The sequence below is a fragment of the Ictidomys tridecemlineatus genome, chromosome 8 (genome assembly GCF_052094955.1).
Source record: "Ictidomys tridecemlineatus isolate mIctTri1 chromosome 8, mIctTri1.hap1, whole genome shotgun sequence".
Classification (NCBI taxonomy): Eukaryota; Metazoa; Chordata; class Mammalia; order Rodentia; family Sciuridae; genus Ictidomys; species Ictidomys tridecemlineatus.
The window spans coordinates 138,596,048-138,618,518 of NC_135484.1; the positions used below are offsets into that span (position 1 = coordinate 138,596,048).

Here is a 22,471-nt window from a genome sequence, read left to right on the forward strand (position 1 = left end):
TCTTGTCCATGCTGTACATATATTTTAAGGAACATTTCTTTGGGTGCTGTGTTTTTCTCTATTTATGTCTTTGCCATGAAAATATAAATAGATCATTTATCTCCGGTATCCTGAAAGTAGCTTGCATCATTTCGTTCTTTTAAACTTTTATATAACTCAAGTTTGTGTCCCCAGTACGCATCGTTTGGGAGTTCAGCGGTTGGGAACAACCCTGGAGACATTGAGGCCAGCTGCTAGCGACCCCAGAGGCCTGTGTTCAGGGCCAGGAACTGAGTGTGCTAACTGCTGGAGCTCCAGTCCCAGTTACACCACACAGGACATCTGTGCTGTTTGCACTTCCTGGCACCAGGGCAGATACTATGTTTAATGTTTAACATGCAATATCTCACTAGAGAGATGACAACTCTATACCAAAGTGTCACAACTATTACTGTCTTAGAGATAAGAAAGTAAAGGCTTAGAGAACTTAAGTAATTGGACAAGGTCCACACAAGTCGTTACCAACAAAGTTTGGATTTGAGCTTCAGCCCCTGTGATTCCAGAGCCTGTGATCCTCTCCACTGGGCTCTGAGGGCCATCAATCTTGGGTGGGGATCCTCAGGACTAATAGAGCAGGTGCAGTCCAGGTTGCCCATGGGATGAAAGCAATGCCCATGGGTAAGTAAGGCCTGAAAGCATCCCTTTCCTTGCCTTTTTGGTAAAAAGATGGCAGACTTTTTTGACAAAGGAGTTTCTTAGATTTGCCACCAGTGTTTTGATCACTAGGAATAATTACAATTAACAGATACATCATTGGGCAAGAAAGGAAAAGGGCCTCACTGTTAGACCCATTTCTTTTTACATTAGGGACTCTTTCAAACTGAGTTCAGAGACTGAGCCTGACTTTTTGGTAGGATTCATGGAGCAAAAGTTGACTGGTGTGGCGGGGGGGCCTGCTCAGGAGAAGGCATGGAGTGGGGAAAGGTAGCAACAGTGGTCTGCGAGCTGCCACCTGTGTCTTTGTCCTAGTACTAATTTCCAAGGGGGCACATCTCTACTATTTGACTGCCTCAGGCAACTTGCAGATATCACTGTCCCTTCAAACTTGAGAGACAGAATCCATGTCTTCAGAAGAGTCCTCAGTCACTGCTCTTGCTCGCTGGCAAGATCATGCAATATCTCACTAAAAGAGACGACTTGAAAACAGATTGCCTCTAGAGAGTGACTGTGACAGGAGAGAGAAGGGGACTGCTGTCTTTCAGAGGCCCCCTGTTTCCCTGGAGAGAGAGCACATGCTGAGGGAAAGGATTGAGCTTTAGGGTTAGGCTTTACAAGCTTCCACTCCTGGTCCTCAGTTTCCTTACCAGTGAGAAGTAAGATTGATAGACTTGATTAAAGGTGGCAGATGAAACATAAGCATTAGCCTCAGTTACTTTCAAGATGCATTAGGGTAGCAGTAAAGACTTTTTTTCCTTTCAGACACAAATTAATTACAGACTAAGTGAAAGTGAGGGGAGATATCTGCAATATAATTTTGGAAGCTGAAAAGTGAATGGAGAAATGGTAACTACCTGAAACAGACCCCAGAAGCTCAAATTCAAGTTGGCAGTAGAGCAAGCCAAGAAGCAACTCAACCTAACCTACAGAACCCACTAAAAGATTCAGTAATGAGTACTTTCCTCTGAAAGGAGGAGTAAAGATACGGCTAGCACAGGGCTGCCAATTAAATTGTGTTTGAAAAGCAGAACCCCAGATTTTCTCCGCAGTTGTAGGTAGCTAATGGACCAAGAAGTCTTTATCTAGAAGTCTGGAGATTTATTATAAAGCAGGATGTTTAATGAGAAGTTAGCAAGAGCTGATTCATGAAATAGAAAGTCTAGCACAAGAGAAAGGCCCAGGCCATCCCAAAGCACCTGTTGCACATAGTCATCTCAGGGTGATCCATGCAGGTTGGAGCACATCAGAAGGCATCAGCAGAGACTCCAGGAGGAGAAAATAATTCAATACCAAGTTACAGTCCTCAACACTTAGTGTTTATTAAGTATTCAGAACGTGTCAGGCACAATTACAACATTCCACATTAAGGTTACAATCCTGTTAGTGCCCTCTAAGGAAGATGATCATTATCTTTAAAAAAAAAAACAAAAAATCAAAAAGAAGATGATTAAGGTACTTCATGCTTAATAATTTGCTCAAAATTGTATTGCTAGTAAATGCCCAAACAGATCTAAACCCAGGCAGACCACAGTAATAACCCCTACCTCATGCCATCCACCTTCCTTCCAATGGGAGAAATGAAGCAGATAACAAATCAACCTGTGAATAAAGCTAGAGGAAACAACAGGTTGTGTTGAAAGGGAAAAGTGATCCTAGTCTGCTGTGTGGCTCCACAGGGAGCTGAGCTCATAGCAGTGCCAATGGCATCTGACAGAAATCCAACATGGTAGCTACCTGCAGAAGATGGAACTTGTAATGGAAAGGTAAGGGGTGGGGGAGAGAGGTGGGAAGGAGTCAGATGCTTGTCTTCCATAGTGAGGAGGTAACATATGCAGTCAGGTGCTACATGATGACATGTTATCAACAAGTGCCACTGCACATGTAAGACAATGATCCCATAAATTATGTCACCTAGATGTCATGGCCATGTTAGTTTCTATAATACACTCTGAATTATAAGTGACAAAACCACATAATGATATGCTTCTCAGAATGTATCCCAGTCATTAAACATCACATGACTATAATGCATGAAATGAAAACAAACCAAGAAGCAGCAATAAAAATATCTATATAAAAACACAATGATACCTACCCGAAGAGTCAAGTGGAGGACTTGAAAACAGATTGCCTCTAGGGAGTGGCTGTGACAGGAGAGAGAAGAGGACTGCTGTCTTTCAGAATAAACAGAATTATTTGACCCTTTAAATATGTGCAAATAAAGCTCTGATAAACCCCCAAATTAAATTTGAGAAAGGAATAAATACCTTGGAGCACTGTTGTAAGATAAATTTGTTTTATCTGCTCAGGAACTCAGTAAATGTTGGTTTTCCTCCTTCCTTTTCTGTTCAAGGACAAGTTTGCATCCTAAGCAGAAATTACATTGCCTCTTAGAATTGCCCAACTGCCCATCAGCCCGTCCATTTCTTGGTTGCTAACATCCACCCAAAGAGAGAGAAGTTGGGAGATCAGTTGGCAGAGACCTTTGACCAGTACTTCTTGGCATCTGTGGGCCTTCTGGCGTCTGATTGAGACACAGCCAATGGCCAGACTCAGGGTGTTGCTAATGTGGTCAGAAGCACCTTCCTTGGTGATGGGACGGGCAGTAAATGTATCTGACCACTTTCTGAGGGTCGAGCATGCAGTTTCTCCTGAGTGACGGGTGAGCTGCCCCCAGATAGTCTGTAAGGAAATAAAAGCATCTGAATCTGAAAGGTGTCTGTTTAGCACCTCCAACTAGGGCAAGAGGCCAGTATCTTGAAAGGCAGAGTTTGGTGTGTGTGTGTGTGTGTGTGTGTGTGTGTGTGTGTGTGTGTGTGTGAGAGAGAGAGAGAGAGAGAGAGAGAGAGAGAAAGTGTGCATATTTATAAAGTATGCCATATGCCTCTTGTTCAATGCAACATGCCATTTTATTTTTATCTCCTCTTCAAAGACAGAGAAACCCTATTAGTAAATCTAGTCACCTATTCATATGCGTATATAGTTATATATACATATGCATTAACCTCAAGTGTTTATGTGTTGATAAATTGATTTTAAAATGCTTTTCATTTCTGGCAGAACCTCAGACATTAATGAAGCATCTCTTATTATTTTAAAATATGAGTTGAGTGTCATTTAAGCAAAATATTTGGGACCAAAAGTGTTTTAGATTTGGGATTTTTGGGACTTTGGAATATTCGCATATACTTAATGAGGAATCTTGGTGGTAGAACCCAAGCCTAAACGTAAAATTTGTTTCATTTATACCTCATACACAAGGATTTAAGGTAATTTTACACAGTATATTTAATTTACCTGTATTTTGACTATGACTCATCATTTGAGGTTGGGTGTGGGATTTTCCACTTGTGGCATTATGTTGGTGGTCAAAAAGTTTTGGATTTTGGAGCACTTGAGGTTTTAAATTAAAGATATTTTAAATGTAGTTCTTCCTATTATGTGGTAATTATATGAGTTTGGTTTCAGTATGTTAATATATTATAATCTGCTCAATTATACATTTGATCTTTTTTTTTTTTGTAAACCCTACAGCTCCAAAAGAAAAAAATTGGGGAAAATATACAGATTCAAATTCACCAGTATTTATTGAGCACCTACTATAAGGAAGGCTTTGGGCTCATCAGAGTGGATTCAGTGATGAATTAGGGAAGCTCAACCCTGAGCTATTTTACAACTTATTTTGGAAGGAAATCACAAGAACTAAGTGACAGCAACACAAGTCTGATAAGAACCACACACGAGAGAAACATGCAGGCCCCTCCTAGGTCTCAGTGTAAAGAGGTCATTTCAAGGATCAAGAACAGAGATAAATGAGTTTCGTCCTGGGGGTCACATTGTTGTAACTATAAAGTCAACACGTCTCCAACCTCATTTACTCATTTGGCAACTGGAGTGCCTGGGCTGGGTCAGGGGTCCTCTGGACACTGATGCATCCATCAGTGAATAAAACCCAACCTGCCCTTGTGGAGGGTACCAAAAGGATGGGTGGGAGAAGGATGCACTGCATCTCCTTTGCTCCGATTCTGTTTTACTTTTCTATGACCATTCAGACATTTCCTGTCCTGCCTGTGTGACGTTAGCCTTTGAAAGGCTGGGCAGTTCCTGGCAGTCTCGGTGTTTGAGTGACACGAGTGCCATGTGAGAGTACAGGATTGGTAGTGCCCTGGGTTCTGCAGCAGCATCCACAAGATCACAGAAGGGTGAGCAGCACCCTCAGATGGTGGCACTTCCCACCCTGGTCCTCTGAGTCCAGTGCAGGGCCTCAGGCCTTAGATGAACAAAAGATGCAGACCTACTAAGAAAGCCAAGGCTGCCCAGTCCGTCCAGGTCAGGGGCAGGGGTGGGTCCTCCTGGACAGATCATGACATCCTTGCCTGGACCATGCTACCCTCCTCACCCTACCCTGCTCCTGGCTTCTCAGCCAACCCTTCCCCAGTCCTCTGTTACAGGGTTAGCTGGCAGGAGTTTCAGAGAGATTAAATCAGAATTTTCTTAGGGTTGATATTTAAAATATTTATTCTAAATAGAAAGATGTTGTCAGGCTGATGCATCCTTTGTGAATAACAGTTCAGACTGTATTAGTTAACAGAGGGTGAGGGTACTAAGCCTTCCCTCTTAGGATTTAACTGAATGTTTGGTAAGAATCATCATAACACCAAGAAACTTTTAGGATATTGAAAGACCTGAACCTCTGCAGGAGTAGAATTCTAGACCTCATAAAACTGTGCAGAAGGTATTTACACATTCCCTGTGCAGCATGTCAGAAGCCCCCTACTTCCTTGCCCCTGAGACCAGTCAGTTGGGTACGTCTCAGCATCTGTCCTTTGGGGAAGTGCTGCTGTTGTAATTATGCCAATCTCGGTGTGTTTGTAGCCAAAGTTTGTCTTCTGTAAACCCAGTAGAACTTGAGTTCCCAGAATACAATTCGAGAAAGCTCTCTTTTTTTCGTGTTTGAATAATCACCCTTTTCAACCTGATCCATTTTTTTTCCCATTTGTTTTTATGCCCAGGATCCCACCTCTCACTACAGTGGATGGTATTAGTTTCTTGTCACTGCTGTCGCAAATTACCTCAAACTTCGTGCTTAAAACAGCATACATTTGCCATCTTAACTCTGTGGAAGTCTGAAATCCTTTTTCACCGGGCTAAAGTCATCAGGTCATCAGGGCCTCCTTCCTTCTGGAGACTGTAGGAGGGAATCCATGCACCAGCCTTTTCCAACATCTGGAAGTCACCTTCCCTCCTTGGCTTATGGCCCCTTCCTTGATGTGACTTCTGTTGGCATCATATGCCTCCTCAGACAGTGACCCTCCTACCTCCCTCTTACAGGGGTTCTCCTGATCATGTTGTGCCCTCACAGATAATCCTCATCTCTCCATCTCAACACAGCCACAGAGTCCCTTTTGCCATGTCAGTAAATATGTTCACAGGTTTCATGGATTTGGATGTAGGTGTCTTTAGGGGACCGTTCTTTTGCCTACCGCAGGAGCTGATTAAACATTTTTAAATCAGCCGGCTATTTCTTTTCCCTTTCTCTCTCCCTAAGTATTATGAACCAAATTTTCAAAATGTAAAACTTCTAGAAAATTTCTGTCAGTTCTTGAAAATAGTTAAGGAGTGACTAAATCATCTTTGCCATCATTGTGTGTGATCCATGAAAACTGGACTTGACTCCAGGTATTATTGGATATAATCCTAGGGAGTCCTTAACATTCTAGAAAAATCTCTCTTTCTCCTGGGAAGTCTCCTTATGTTTCTACATGACAGGGACCACCACAAGGAGGGTGGTCCCAGTGTGGTTGCAGTTTTGTATTCTTGCCTCCCAGGTCCCCAGCCCTGGAGCTCCCATTTGTGCCAGCAACATCGCTGAACCTTCCTGTAAGACCATGATACCTCTCTCACATGTAGGCTCTGTAGCTGGCTCCAGTCTCTCATCTGCTGAACCATCAGGTGAACTCGCTTGTTGGAGGTGTTTGTAGATATGAGGAAGAAAACTGGGTGAATAACGTGCTTTAGCTTTAGTGTTCAGTCTCCGTTTTCACATTCCGATACTTGCCCACTCCCCAGAGCAATGACATTTTTAAACAAATCCTGGACCAGTAGCAAGTTGCTCTTTAACCTTGTTCTCTGAGATAACTGTTGGAAACTCTACCAGTGAGAATGAAAGACCTGTGAATGGCAGATCATATTGTATATGTCCCAGTGGTCCGGTGACTGTCACATGATTGGTTTTTCACAGGTACTTTAATATTACATAGATACCTTGCAGATATTAAATATCACATATTATTATGGCTTAGATATCAGGTATCCTCCAAAAGCTCATGTGCGAGACAATGCAAGAAAGTTTTAGAGGTGTAATGATTGGGTTATGAGAGCCTTAACCCAATCGGTGAATTAACCCAATCCCCTGATTAACTGGGCAGTAACCATAAACAGATAGGGTATAGCCGGAGGAGGTGGGTCATCAGAGAGTGCCTTTGGGGAATATATTTTGTCCTTGGCGAGAAGAGAAGTCTCTCTTTCTCTCTGCTTCCCGGTGGCCACGTCCTGAGTCACTTTCCTCTACCACACTCCTCCACCATGATGTTCTGCCTTACCTCAAGCACAGAGCAATAGAGTCGGCCCAAATAAATATTCCTCCTCTAAAATCCATCTTGTGAGGTCTTTTGTTCATAGCAGCAAAAAAGCTGACAAAAACACACACACACACACACACACACATATATATATATGAATGAATGATGTGTCTATACATTGCATGTTATATAATTGTACATAAAAACCTTGAGAATTGTTTTCAGATGTTATCCCTTTGTCCCCTTTATGAGGGGTGAATGCCATTTAATACTCTTGCACTATACTCCCTCACAGCTTAGAATCCTGATTCCTTTATCTTTTAAGATGGACGTCTTTATCTAGTGAGGGCTGTGGTCTTAAATCCCTCTGCATGAACACAGATTAAGAATCACTTGGTGCAATGAAGGCATCTCTTCCACTTTGCTGCACTGATCAGGTTGCTTGATCAGGCTTAGAATACGAAATGGCATGGAAGATCAAATGTGGGGAATCATTTAAATATTTGCCCTCCTTTTCCAAGATCACTGACATTCAGGTAATCTGGGACCCAGGGGCTTTCACCATTAGGGGATGGGAAGGGGGTGATTCTGAAAGTGGTCCCTGAAGTCTGTGATTCTAGCACCCTTTTCCCTTGCTAAGTGGGGCCCTGACTTTAAAGGCCTTGACTTGTCAGTGCTCCCCTGGAATCCGTAAGAATTTAGCTCTTTAAAACTTGTATTGCATTCTTGGTCTTAAAAGAAGACAATACTGAAAGGAAAAACAGAACCATTTTAAAAAATTGGTATTCAGTTTTGTACCTCTTGGTTTCTAACAACAGTTTCTGCTGCGGTCAGTAGTTCATGAAAGAGCAGTATTGAATTGTGGTTGCGTGTGTGGACTCCAAGTTAGACTGCATAGGCTCAAGTCTTGGTTCTACCATTTTCTTGCCATGTTACTGTAGACAGGTTACTTAACATCAGCTTTCACCTCTGTGAGTGGGGAGTAATAAGAGACAATGCCTTCCTCATAGTTACTGTGAAGAATACATAAAATTGCACATCAGAAGCACTTTGTGCCAGGCTCAATATATGTTGGTGGTTGTTCCTGTTATTGTGCTCATCGCCTTTCCACTACTGTGACAAAACACCCGAGATAATCTACGTAAAAGAGGAAAGGTTCATTAGGTTCATGTTTTCAGAGATCTTGTTCCATGGTCTCTTGGCCCTGTTACTTTGGGCCTGTAGCCATACAATGTATCATATCCAGGGGCACATGGCAGAATAGACCTGTTCACCTCATAGTGTTCAAGAAGCAAAGAAAGAGACAGGAAGAGGCTGTGGTTCCAATATTCTCTTCAAGGGGACACTCCCAGTGACCTGACTTTCTCCCATGAGGCCCCCCTTCCTAAAGGTTCCACCACCTCCCCAATAGCCCCAGATCTAGGAATTAAGTCTTCAACACATGGGCCTGTGGGGAACACTTCCAAACCATAGCATTATTGTCATTTCTTGGCAGAGATTGGAAGTTTCATGACATCTTTCAAAAGTTTTCATCCCCAATAGTTAAAACCAAAAAAATAAGTATATGACTTTGAGTTACTCATTGTGTTTTTCTGGGTTCTCGGTCATGAGCAGACACTAGTGCACACTCTGTTATACATTCCTATGCCTCAACTCCAGGATCTACTCATAAACTTGCTTCTCTAACAGGTCATATTTCACAGCATCGTACCATCATAGCCATAAGGACAATTGTACTGGATCAATGATGGGAAGCCACCAAGAATTTCCCATTCAAAGACTGATGTTTTCAAGAGTACAATTGATTGTTAGCAAAATATATGACTGAATTTCTGCCATAGAAAGTTAATGAAAAATTGTGCTGTGAATGGATAATTATGAATGTAATGCATTCCGCTATTGTCATGTATGTAAGAAATTTTAAAAATTTTTTAAATTTTTTAAAAAATAAATAAATAAATAAGAAATCTTCAAGGAGACAAATTTTAGGAGAAATCCAAGTAAAAACCAAGTTATTAGATAATTATAAGTTTATAACCAATTGTTTCATCATTCTTTCCATAGACTCCCATGATATATGTCCATATCCAATTTCAGATTTTGGCTCTATTTTGTTGGAATTCCTTTCTCCATAGCTGCCAGGCTACCTACCACTGATGCTCCTTTGCCCCTGTGTTTCACTAGCTGATGTCCACAGTGCTTTGTCATGTATTGAGGAATTCTGTGCAAAACTCCATGTTAGAGTAGTTGCTTCTTTACCAGAATCCTTCTCAACAATGCATGAAATGGTTGAGACTGTGTGTCTGTGTGTGTGTGTGTGTGTGTGTGTGTGTGAGAGAGAGAGAGAGAGAGAGAGAGAGAGAGAGAGAGAGAGATCAGTGCAGTTGCTTAGGCCCTGGCTGCCCTAAGCAATTGCACTCTGTGCATGCAAGTTTTTAAGAATGGATGCATCAAGTGAAAGATCTAGGAGGTCATTTAGTCCTATTGTCTCATTTCAAGTCCAGAGAGATGAGACTTTTCCAGCCATAATTAACCCAGCTGGTTAGTGTAAGAGCTGGGAATAGACTTTGATTCACTGGTAACGGAGAAGGAAGAGAACTCACATTTTCTTTGCACTGGACAAAAAAGGCACTACTCTCCCTCTGGAACTCACAGTTCAGTGAGGTGACAGTCAGGTGAGTCAAGAATTACAGACCTGTCTTCCATTCCCCAGCCCATTACTTGTATCCCTACACTGGAATGAAGGGGGAATAAATATTTGGTAGATATTATTTCAGATTCTTGTGCATTCACACAGTTGTAAAGTGAACCACTTTTGGTTTTGATGCCTGTCTGTTCATTTATCTGTTTCTATCTATGAGAAAACACTTAGGGTGGCCTGAGCCATGCTGGACACCAGGGTCACTTTGATACTACATACTCGAGGTGGGGGTGAGAATCATGGTTCTTCCTTTCAAGTAATTTATGGTCTAGCTGAAGGAGATGGACATAGAAAGAACAAGGTGTAAAGATGCCATAAAGGAACTGTGATATAAATATGACAAGGCACAGTTTTTTCCTGCTAAATCCTCTCAGAGTTTTCAGGGATCTTTCATGTGTTAGTTCATGGAATGAACTTTCCCTTTCCCTTTCCCAGGGGCATTTACATTTTAAAGCAAGTTATAAATCCGGTTTTACCTCCTTCCTGTCTCCTCCCGCTTTCTCTTTCCTTCCTCTTAGGTTGGAGAATGTGTCCCAAATGTGTCATTTCTGAAAGCAGTCCTGCTGGCAGACCCAGTTTTTGTGCCCCAGGATGGAGCACAGAGGGAATACCACTCAGCAAGGCCGCACTCCCGAGGGCACAGCCTTTTTTCATTCCTTCATTCATGCATTTGCTCATCTGTCGAGTCCTCTGAATGCTGAGTGTGGGCTCTGGAGACACAATGGAAGGCAAAGACATGCATGGTTACTGTTCTCAAAGAGCTTATGGTCTAACTAAGGGAGATACTGACTTCAATGAAATAACACAGAAATGTGGCATGACGCCTGGGAAAGTGTTCTCACCATGATGCTTTCTGAACAGGCAGCAGTGGAGTTGAGGGTGAAATGTGAGGTGGGGGAGACGAGAGCCTTCAGAGCTGAGGAGCAGTCTGAAGAAGGCTGTCTAGCAGGAAGAAGCTTGATGCATCAGAGGCCTTCAAAGAAGGCCAGTGTAGCAGGAAGAAGAGGGAACATGGCACTGAGGCTGAAGATTGGTCTTGCAGACTACCTAAATATCTTTCTTTTTATCCAGTCAATAAAAAGCCCCTGAAATGTTTGAGGCAAGGAATACGTGTTAGTCATCTTTCCATTGCTATAACAAAATATCTGAGATAATTAACTTACAAGGAGGAAAGGTTTATTTTGGCTCTTAACTTCAGAGGCTTTATCTATTGTGGCTTCAGGCATTTGGGCCTATGGTGAGGCAGAGCATCACAGTGGTAGAGGAAGCTGCTTATCTACAGGGAAGCAAAGAGAGAGACAAGAAGGGGCCAGGGTCCTCATCTCCCCTGCAAGGGCATAGCCCAGTGATCTAAATTCCCACTAGGCCCCAACTCTTAATAGTTCCTTTACCTCCCAAACAGCAGCATCACAGACTAGGGACCAGGCCTTTAATCCTTGTGCTTTAAGAGGACATTTATCCAAACTATAGCAGGATGTAACATGATCAAATGTGGCTTTCAAAACAATGGCTCTGGCTGCTCCGTGGAGAAGAGATTCAAGGGCTGCAGGACCAGGAGGAGGCCACTGCAGAGATGCAAGACATGGTAGCAACTCAGAGGAAGTGAGGTAGTGAGAGGATGAAGCTGAGTCAACAGATCCCAAGGTAAACCCAAGCAAGCTTTTCCAGACTTGCTCCTGGGTTGAACCTCAGAGATGGCCAAGTGTCTAACGGTGGGACGGAATGGATGTTGCGACCATTCATTGATAAAAGGACACGACTGGCTGAGACGTGGGTTTGAACATATTGACCTTGAGGCTTAATAGAATCCTGAGGTCAACATGTTGTACAGACAGGATGGAATCATTTGGAGCTTGTGGGAGGCATGGAGACTGGCATATAAATTTGTCTGTAACTGAGCATGTGGAGAAGACGGGCTGGAAAGCATGGAGAGGAAAGAGCAAGGGGCCTCGGGGGTCTTGACAAACCTGAGTGTGTAGTGGCAGGTAGAGGACGGTAGGCCTGAAGGGAACGTGGGGGAGCCAGGGAGGTGAGACAGTGTCAAGACATGTGAGTTACAGAAGCCAGGATGACAGTGGGCTTCAAAACGATGGTGCATGCAGTGGAGTGCCCCCCAAAGGCTCAATCCTTTGGAGTGTTGGTCCCAGTTTGGGTGGTGCTACTGGGAGGTGGTGCAGACTCCAGGAGGTGGGGCCTAGTTGGAAAAGGTGGGTCCTTGGAAGCCTTCCTTTGAGGAATGTATCTTGTCCCCAGCTCCTCCCAGCCCACCTCTCTCCCTCCCTGCTTCCTGGCCACCATGAATCAGTGGCTTTTCATGCTCCGACATGCCCGCCTACCATGATGTGCCAGGCCAGAGACAGTGGAGCCCAGTGACCAGGGACTGAAACCTCTGAAACCAGGAGCCAAAGGCAATCTTTCCTCCCCTGAGTTGTTTTTTATCAGATATTTTTTATCACAGAGACAGAAAACTAGTAGAACATGAGTAGGCAACATACCCAATACCATCTCTAGCAACGTGGGTCATTGGTGCCTACGATGAGAAATGATCATCCTTGAGGAAAGTCAACTCCCAAGGAGAAGGAAGGGTGAGGTCATTGTTACAGAGGACCGTAGGTCAAGAGAAGTCATAAGAATATGACATACTTCAGTGTTTAGAAGCAGAAGGATCCTGAGAAGTACAAGAGGTTGACTATATGAGAGAGAAAGGAGGGGTACTCTATGGTTCCCTGTTCCTGAGAGGGCGGGATGTCTCCCAATCTAAATTTAAAGGAGGCTGAGCAGGGTGGGACTCACCCAGAAAGAATAAGACTCAGAGAATGGGGTGGGTGTAGGTGCTGTAGGCTTCTCAGTTTGGCAACTGGAAGTTGACGGAGTTCCCATCTGGTAGCTTCTATTTTCTCTGTGAAGTAAGTGCAAGGACTCTTCCCAAATATGAATGAAGGGTGGCCGGGTCTCAGTGAAGGGGAGAAGATTATCATTTGAAGCAACTGGGAGAAGCAAGTTCAAGGTCCTTTGGAAGGTGGGTTCTGGAGACCAGCGTGGAACCTTCTACCTCTCCTGGAACAGAGTCTTCCAGAACGTGTCATGGTACTGACTCATCCCAGAATCCTTCCTTTACTGGGAAGACTTTTATTGAACTAAACTCTTGAAGAGTCAGCATGTTCAATGGACAAAAAGATATTTTACATTGAAGGATAAAAGAAAAACATATTTTTTGTTGTTTTGCTTAGATTTTCTTCTCAGGCTTGTCACTCACATGGATCTAGGCCACTGTAATTTTTATTGACTTCTTGTCTTTGACATGGATTTAGGCCACTGTAATTTTTATTGACTTCATACCATGGGTTATCTGCCTAACAAATCTGTATTTTTTTCAATCTTCTTTTCATCTCTGTCAGCTCTTTTATTACACACCATAATTTTCATTTGTTATATTTTCCCATCCTTGCAGTGCATTGCAAAAGATATTATTATTGCTATTCTGTATACATGTTATTACTTTAGCTTTGCTGGGACTTCCCTGTGAATAGCAAAATGTGGTTTATGAAATCTGACAATCATTCTCATAATACCCTGTGCTACATTAAACTCATTCAAACAGCAATGTAGAAAGAGTCCCCACACTGCCAGCTTCCAGAGCTTCATGCTGCCTTAGTGTTTTAAAGAAACTTCCCCATCCTTCTCTGCCTGGCACTGGAGGGGGAGGCATTGCTTAACGCACAGGGCTCCCCTTGCTGGCTTTCACCATGTGATTAAGATTAGGTGTCTCCAGATCCATTCCATCGTGCATAAATCTAACTATTTCAGTTCTTTGTCAAAGCTATAATTATCTAAGAAAGTGATGCTAGATAGTCATTTTTTTAGGTCCTTCTGTGAGAAGCTAGCAATGTATATAATTGGCATGGGTCACGGTCAAGAGAAAAAGTTCTCTGATCACATTGTCTGGGTTCAACCACTGGGCTTGGCCCTGACTGGCCCTTTCTTGGGCTGTTGGTGACTTCTTTCTGCCCCGTTTTACCAAAATATAAACATGCTATTCCTACTTCATATGTTGATTGAAGGATAAAAGGAGTTCATTCATATCAAGCTCTTAGAATGGCACCTGTCACATAATAAGCACTTAATAAATTATTATATCAGCTTAGATATGGTGCCGATGCTTTGCATATCTGTTGTGTTCTGCTGCCTGCCCTTGGTGGCTGTTTCATTTAGGAAACTCTTTGTTTTGGTCATATACTCTTAAAAGTAGGTTATTTTAGAAAAGTCTAAATTAATAAAGTCCACCATAATAAGTTTTATAGTATATGTACGTTTAGGTATTATCTGCCACATATTTAATAACCAGAATCTAGTCCCCTTGCATTAAAAACAAGTCCCCCAGGCCCTGAACAGCCCTTTGATGTAGAGAGTATCTTAGCCAGCTTGGCATCCATGAAAACACTTGCATTTTCAGTTGTTTTAATCCATTTAGCAGTGGAATCAGGTGACTGAACTTTCAAAAACATTCTTCCAAAAGTCTATTCCACTGGAATCATTTGCTGTAAAATCCGGCGTGACTCGAAGCTGCCCAGTGCTCTCTTAATTGCAAGCCCCGACATTGCACTGGGGAGGGCTTGCTTTGGGGGCCACCAGCAGGCAGCGGTCTTTAGTGTCCGCTGTTACTGATGGCTGAGGGAATGGTTTTCTGATGAGATCAGGAGCAAATCCACTGAAGCAAAAAGGGAGAGAACTAAAGAGCTTGCAAGTGCAGAGAGGAGGGATGTGAGAAAACCTAAAAAAGCAAAAATACAAACTCTGGTGTGGGAGAGGGGGTAGCATGGGCGCCGAGGCCAACTTATTGCTACCAGCCCGCTACTAGGATCTCTTCCCGAACAAGGCTGAAGAGAGATCCCGGCCAAGAACAATGAGCGTGTCTGTGAAGTAATGCAAGGGGAGCCAGAAGCAGCCATGGGCTTGGGTTGGACCAGGTCCTGCCAGTAAATCTCCAGGAACATTTCTTCAGCACCAGCGTTCGCACCCAGACCGTGCTGGCTTTGCTTGGTGGAGTCGCCGAGGAAGGGCTGTCCACACCCTGCCTGTGAGTGTTGGTGGGCACCGTGATGTATCACCGCGCATGCTCCACTCAGCACGTATTGCTGTCCTCCTCAGCCCCTCAGCCCCCCTCAGCCCCTCAGCCCCCCTCAGTCCCCGAGCACAGCTCCACTATTGTAGCTCAGCCATGGAAGCATAATCTAAACACAAATTAAGTGGCAGCTTTGGGGTTTTAAAGAAAAAGTAAAACTTTTCCATTTTAGAAACAGAAAACTTAATGTCTCCTGTGTCAATTCACTCTTAAGTTCCCTGAAATGGTTTCATCTCTATGCTAATTTTATGCTGAAAATAGGATCTCCCCAGTGCCAGAAGAGGAAGAGAAGGGTCTCCAACTCAAAGACTATCTGAGTGGCAGGGAGTCAAGTGGACCCCTCAACTTGGGCCCACTGAGACCCCTCATCTAGCCAGCCCCACGCTGAGGCTTGCCATGGGAAGCCAAGGCCCTAGCACGCCACCCCCCAAGCCACTCCAGGCCTGGTTACATGTGGTTCTAGAATTGCCTGTTTCTTTTGGGAGAATATGGGAGTTGAGGATGAAAACCCCATCTTAGTCATCTTTGAACCTGGAGCAGCTTCCTCAGAATAGGCCCTTGGCATATATCTGTGGACTTTTACAATCATGGCCTCTGGGGATATGGGGGGCCTGCCATCCAGCAGCTCCCGCAGCCCGTAGATGGAGAAGAGATTGGATTTCACCAGCTCTCGGGGCACTTCATTAATCTAGTCCTGCCAACAGTAGTTTCCTGTCTCCTTTCATGCCTCATGATGCCCTTTTTTGTTTGTTTTTGGTTTAAGTAAACAATTAATTACAGAAAGGGAGTCTACTTATACCTTCAGGGCCAGAACTAGGACCAGTGGGAGAAAAATTAGAGAGTTTTCAGCTCATGGAAGGGGCCATTTGTGAAGGAGTGAATCCCCATCACTTGAATGTGTTTGAGCAGTATTAGGTGATTACACAAGACCACGGTCCTGAGAATGCCCAGCCAGGACTCAGGTCCCAAGATGCTGACAGCTTGCTGTGGAGACCCCGCTTACCAGGCCCAACATCTGGAACCTCAGCTGACAGATGGCTGTGGGTGTATAGCTTGATGAGTATCCACATGGGCGGGTGCAGCCATGGCTCTGTGGGCTGTCTCAGAGGCCTTCCACTGGGGCTGTCAGCCCACCTGCGAAAATGCTGGCAGGGCAGGCATGCTGGGGCCAGGTGCAGCTCATCTTGAAAACAGAAAGGCTTTCTTAGAGACATGGTTCCCAGGACTGTTGAGGAGGTTCAGAAGTGTGGTTATGTGCACGGGTTTTCTCTCTGCTTGGTAAGAAGGCACAGTAGGCTGTGTGATTCCATTGCATTTATTTGTTCCTCTTGGGATGTAGAGCTGGACCTGAGGTAACCTGGAAGAGAGAAAAGTACATGATAAACAGTTTCAGGAAACCCAAGGAGCTGAAATGCATGTAGTCATTTGAAAGATAATGGAAATTGTCTCTCCTTTAACCATTTCCTTTCAGTCTTAACTATATAGTGTTGTTACCTTTTTAATTCTATCACAAAATGACACGCTGGTAGAACTCTGATGTGTAGGTGGAAAGCCAGTCACTAGCCAGCTGTCAAGGCATAGTATAGCAGCAGGTGAAAGAGCTTCCCTTGCTTTCCTTGGAAGGCAGGTGATGCAGCTGAGTGTCATGAGGGGTCTGGAAGAAGGTGACTGTAATCATGGAGGCACTGGCATTGCAAAAGCCCAGATACGAGAGGTGGATCATGCCCCTTGGTAAACATGGAAGAAGACAAGGAGACTTCATGGCCACAGAAGGTCTAGGGCGCTGTACTTGAAAAGGCTGTGGCGTTAACTGATTGATTGCATTCAACTAACCAGAAAATACGGGGTGCCACCTACATGCAGTGCCCTATACTAGTAATGGTGGGTTATACAAAGAAGAATCCAGTAACTCCCTTAAAACATAGAACACTTACCTCTTCGTTTGCTTGCTTGCTTTGCTGTTTAGACACAGCAAGACACATAATTATGTACAGTGAACACTTGCCTGTTAATGACCAGTGCCAGTCAGAAGAAGTACCACCCTAGATAACCCCATGAGTTCATATCAGGAGAGCAGCCAGCCTGATTGTACAAGAATAGTATTGAGTCCTTTCCTATACAGCACTAAGAGTTCCAGGGATCTTGTCAATTGCAAGGAGAGAGAGTAGTTTAAGAAACATTTGGTACATGATAAGTTTGCTAGATACCAGGCATATAGAATGTTAGACACTGGAGATAACAGAGATAGATAAAAAATTAAAATAACTAAAATGTGATTAAGATCATAACAAAAACAGGATTTGGACAAGAAAAAGAAGTACCATTCAACCTTAAAAATAGCCTCCTTTAATTAAATGCTAACTACTTGGGAGGCTGAGGCAGGAAGATCAGGTTTGGAGACCAGACCTGGCAGCTTAGCAAGACCCAGTTTCAAAATATAATAAAAAGGGCTTGGGATATATCAGTGGTAGAGTGCTCCTAGGATCAATCCCCAGTGCTTCAAAAAGGAAAATAAGGGGGGAGGGGGAGCCCCCCTTTAAAAAACAAAAAAGCCATCAAATACCAAAGGTAGAGCTAGCCGGCTAAATTCATGGAACCACAGAATGACAAGCTAGACAAGTCCTTAGAGTGATCTTTCCAAATCTGTTGCTTCACAGGTGGGGAAACAGAGACCCGATGAGGTAAAGATGCCAGCAACATTTAGCTAGCATTTCTCTTTGGCAGAGTGGGCAAATGCACCTTAACTTGAGTGGGTTGGAAAAGACAGATGCTATTTTCTCTACAAATATTTTGGCGGCTGCTGACTGACTCTCAGAGCTAGAGAAACACTTTCTAGTGTTGATGTGGAACTGTCTGCGGTGTGTGGGTTTTCTGAGCCGCCGAGCGTTTCCACAGTCTTCTGCATGATTATTCCTAGCCCTCGCTCCTTTAATGCCCATCATCAGAGCCGTTCCCCTTGCTGTTTCTCTGCCTGGCTCCTTCAGAAGTCTCTGTACGCCGACAATAAAGAGTAGGTCTGAAAACAGATGAGAGGTTTGTAAATTTGCCTTTTTCCCTCAAGGGATTACGTGGGGTTTCATAGCTTCAGTTCTGTTGAATTTTACTTCTAAATGGTAACACTCATTTATAATGTGAAATTCGTTTTCTCTTTTATATGCATTTGATAAGCAGCCGCATAAGCAAATATTTAATTTATTTGTACTCTCATACTGTCGGACACACCAGGTAACATAATGACACTGCCAGTTCCCACTTGGGAGTAACTGCTTCTGAGGAAGCTTGGTGGGCACCCAGCACACTGCTCAGGTATCCAGGTGTCCCCGTGACCCTGGAGGACCTGGTTCATTTTAGTCAGACAGCCCAGAGGGAAAGGGATCTCTAAAATTTGCTTAACTAAATGAATTGATTTTTAGATGTTTTTCACTGCTTGATTCAGACAAAACAATCTCTTTTTCTTTATGTAGCAAAAACCAAGGCATAAATGGATGGCTTTGAAAGCAGATCCAAGCTGTTTTGTTGGTTTTTTTTCTTCTTTTTGTGGTGCTAAGAATGGAACTCAGGGCCTCACGCATGCTAGTCAAACACTCTATCACTGAACCACACCTGCAGCCCCAGCATATTCAAGTTTGAGTCCTGGTTTTGCCTTAACTTCTCTGGGCCTCAAGTGGTTTTACTGGTATGTGTGGTAATACTTAATAGTGTTTCAAGAAAGTTAACATTTTAATAAACAATATAAGGCACTGGCACAGTGCCTGAAAAAATAAATAGTAACCTTCCTCTAAGAAAGAATAATCCTGGGATGGATAAATAGGGTCTTTCTTAACAGACCAAGTTGCTGTGGCCTCCCATAGTGTTGCCCGTGCTGGTAGGTACCCACTTCCATCAGTACCTCCTGTAGGAATCAATATAGGAAATGGTCCTTGTGTGTACATTAGTAAGTTTGCTGAGGATCTCATACCTTATATTGCTCAAAACTCCCTCTGAAAATGTTTGAAGAGTTCAATGTCAAGAGAAATTTAACTTACCTCAATGTGCAGGTGAGTTTAACCTGGAGAATTCTGCAGCTGACCATGGTCTCAGTGGTGCTACACTAACTGATGCTGACCCTGGCCATATTATACTAGGAGAGAGATTCGGAGGCTGCTACATGGTTTTACAGTCACAACTCCGGAGTCCCCAAATCCTGGCTCCTTATAAGCTCCTGAGACTCAAGCCTAGGGTGAAACAGTGGCTGCCAGGGTGCCACCTCCTTCATTGCAAGAGTCCCAGTGCCTAGCCAGAGCTGGACCCTGGGCTAGTGGAGGAGTTGGGGAAGGAGGCTGATTTGGCTCAAGCACACCTTCTACCTCATTCTAAACCCACGTGTTCAGATCTCTTTCCAAGCTGGCATGACTCATGACTTTGGAAGGAGAGTAGGGAACAAAGAGAAGTAAGAAGAGAGTGAGTAACATTCCATTCCTTGCATTGACTCTATGTTTATTCATATTCAAGGATTATTTTGTTGAATATTTTCTTTTGGAAGCCTTTTTAAATCCTTTGTAAAATAAGATATAAATACCTATGTACAAGTTAAATACAGCATGTTAATTATATATGCACCAAAGCACAGGAGATTATGCCCACAATGCACAAGTATTTGAAGGGCATTCAGTGCTCGGGGCTGGCCAGGGATGGTTTGGTCACAGTCCAAGTCATTTGTGGTTTTTCCACTCCACATAAATCAGCCCTAACCAGTTAACTGATATGTAACAGGCAGTGTCCCCTTCTAAACTCTAACCTCTGGAGAGCAGAGACTAGGTCTTATAGTTCTTTACATTATAGTAAATGGCCCCAAACTGATCTGTAGCAAAGGTGTAAGGGATGACTAGAGGAGTGGGGATGCTATAATGAGGAAACTGTTCACAATAAATGCAATGTTGGAATATAATATTTTATAAGAAAATGGCATTTCAGACAAGTTGTCATTACTTGGGTACTTTCAGAAATTGTTCCCCTGACCAGCTGCTACTGAGATCCTGCTTCCATGGATAGATAAGCACGATTCCTCCCTAGCGTGCACAGCACTCAAGCCTGACTTGTTTTAAATAACCATACTTTAAAAGTGCCTCCATTTGGTTTATTCTCTTAGAAGGTTATCATCTGACTTACATTGCTCGTTTTCTTGGTAGACCCTGCTCCTCTCACTGTATAAGGCTTCAGCTGGGACTCTAATTGTTAATGAAGATTGAAATCAGATGGCTTTACTGAAGTCATAGGTACTTGGAACAATTTTATTTTTAGTGACTTTATTATGCCCACCCAAGACTGTATATTGAGAAGTCTGCAGTCTATGCCTGACTATGTAAAGACTGGAGTGTTCACACAGTATCATAAATAATGAGTGTCAGTGAACTCATTAGGGTAACTCCTTAGGTAATTACTCTCTGCCTTAGTTAGGGGACTTATGGTAGCAGAAGCTAAAATTATTCCATCTCAAGACAAACCCTGAGGTGGCTGTTAGAGTTAAATATAATTCATTTGCAGCATGTTTATTATAGTTAAATTTAACTAATTTAGGGCCTGTTGCTGGCCAGCAGCTGAGGAGGAGGATGTTTCAGCGTCCACGAGCTCCTCAGAAAGAAAAACGAGGCTCCAGAGCCGAGCTTTCATAACATGACGCAAGAGTTACTCCCACTCTGTCTCCATCCTTCCTGTCCCCAGAGTTGGATGGCTTTGTTGCTGAGAGTGTTTGGCTAATGGGAGGCCAAGGTATTGTATTGATGTGGTGTAGCAAGAGGAAATATCCGCATTAAACTGGGGTTCTGCTTGGTTCCTTCCTCTGCCCCTGTTGGAACTTTCCGGAGCCTCAGAATGAACAGTTCTAGCTAAGGTCATGGAGATAGGAGAGATTTCTCAACAGACTGTGAGGCTCCCTCCTTTCATGTTCCCTTCCTCTCTACCTCCCAGGGAGGATTTGGGTGCTAGTTCTTCGTAGGCTTGGAAAAGAATTTGCTCTGGGGAAAAGAAAATGTGAAAGAGGGACTTCTTCAAAGAACCAAACACTTGCTTAATTTTCAAACACCATTCCATGGAATGAAGACTTTTGAGAGTAAACTTAGGCCTCACAAGAGCTCTTCACAGTAAAATGACTTACTTTACCCATGACATGGCAGGGACACTCCTGGGAGAAATCACAGTCCAGTGAGAGGTGGTGACTTCTCAGCTGTCAGCTTTTGTCTAGGAACAAAAGCCATGAACCACTGCAGATGGGCTGTTCCTCAGAAGGCAGGGACTAGGCCAGGAGAGGAAACAAAATCCTGATCATCACGAGGAGATTGATTGGAGGAAAAGCTTTGTCCTACTTTTCCATAAACATATCATGTTTCTGCTCTGGAAATGTGTGTTCTGTTTTGATTGCTCAAGACTAAGTGGCAGTTGGAAAGAAACTGCAAAGAGGATGAGGAAATGGACTCAGGAGTCAGTAAGTAGCTGTGTGAAAATAAAGTTGGAAACCAGCAAGGCCCCTTGGTGGGGAAGACAGAAGTGGAAAGAAGACGGCATTGAAGCCTGTGGACTCTAGAGCAGTTTCACTGGCTTCCTTCACTAAATCCAAGGTGCAGAGTCAGCAGGTAGACGTGCCCACCTGCTCCAAGAGTCTACCCTGAGAGTCCATCCAGGAGAGCTGCTCCCTCTTAGCATCCCTGCCCACATCTGGCCATTGGGTCCCGAGGTGACCCAGCTTGCAAATGACAGAGCTTTCTGACTAAACCACACCCACTTCCCTTGGACCAAGACTCTTCTGAAAACTCTCCTTTTCCATTCTGCACACACACACATTTTGGCCATAGAAATAGTTTGTGATTTTAGTGAGTATGCTGTAATATAAAAGCTAAGCTGTATGGGTTACCTAATTTGAGATAGGTAAACTTCTAGAATTCTGGTCTCAAAGCAAAGATTCTAGTTAAGGCTGCGAAAGAAAATTAAGGACAAAAAATAATAAAGCTTTTCTACACTTCTCTCTTCTTCTGTGTCCCCTCTGTCCTCCTGAAGCATCGCTACAGCTCAGTTACTGCTTGGTATGATCCCAGGCTAGGCTGCAGGTGGACCTGTCAGAATGAGGCCACCGTGATCCATGATGGAAGCTAAGTTTGGTCACCACTGATGGCATGTGTTGTTCTCAGTTCCTGCCCTAGGGTGTGGAGACATCATATTTTGCTTTTAGAACAGAATCGCCTTTGCATAGTGATTGTAATAAGTTGAGATGGGCCACTGCAATCAGTGTGGCCCTCTGGGCTCTCCCACTGTGACACAGAATTCCTAAGCATTTATTAGGGAAAGGTGTGAGTAATTAACATAACTGAAGACCTGTGGAGGCTGTAACTATGAAGGAAA

General features: G+C 43.5%; 1 protein-coding gene and 1 long non-coding RNA gene across 11 annotated transcripts in view; one reads left to right on the top strand and one right to left on the bottom strand.

Annotated features, from left to right (window-relative positions):
• Fars2 (phenylalanyl-tRNA synthetase 2, mitochondrial) overlaps window positions 1-22,471 on the top strand; it is a 491,273-nt gene that overhangs the window by 365,242 nt on the left and 103,560 nt on the right. The window lies entirely within an intron of this gene.
• LOC120888968 (uncharacterized) lies at window positions 16,398-19,444 on the bottom strand. The gene is made up of 2 exons (XR_013425362.1): window positions 19,126-19,444; window positions 16,398-16,457 (listed from the first exon to the last, which is right to left on the bottom strand). It is a non-coding gene; the product is annotated as an uncharacterized LOC120888968 (long non-coding RNA).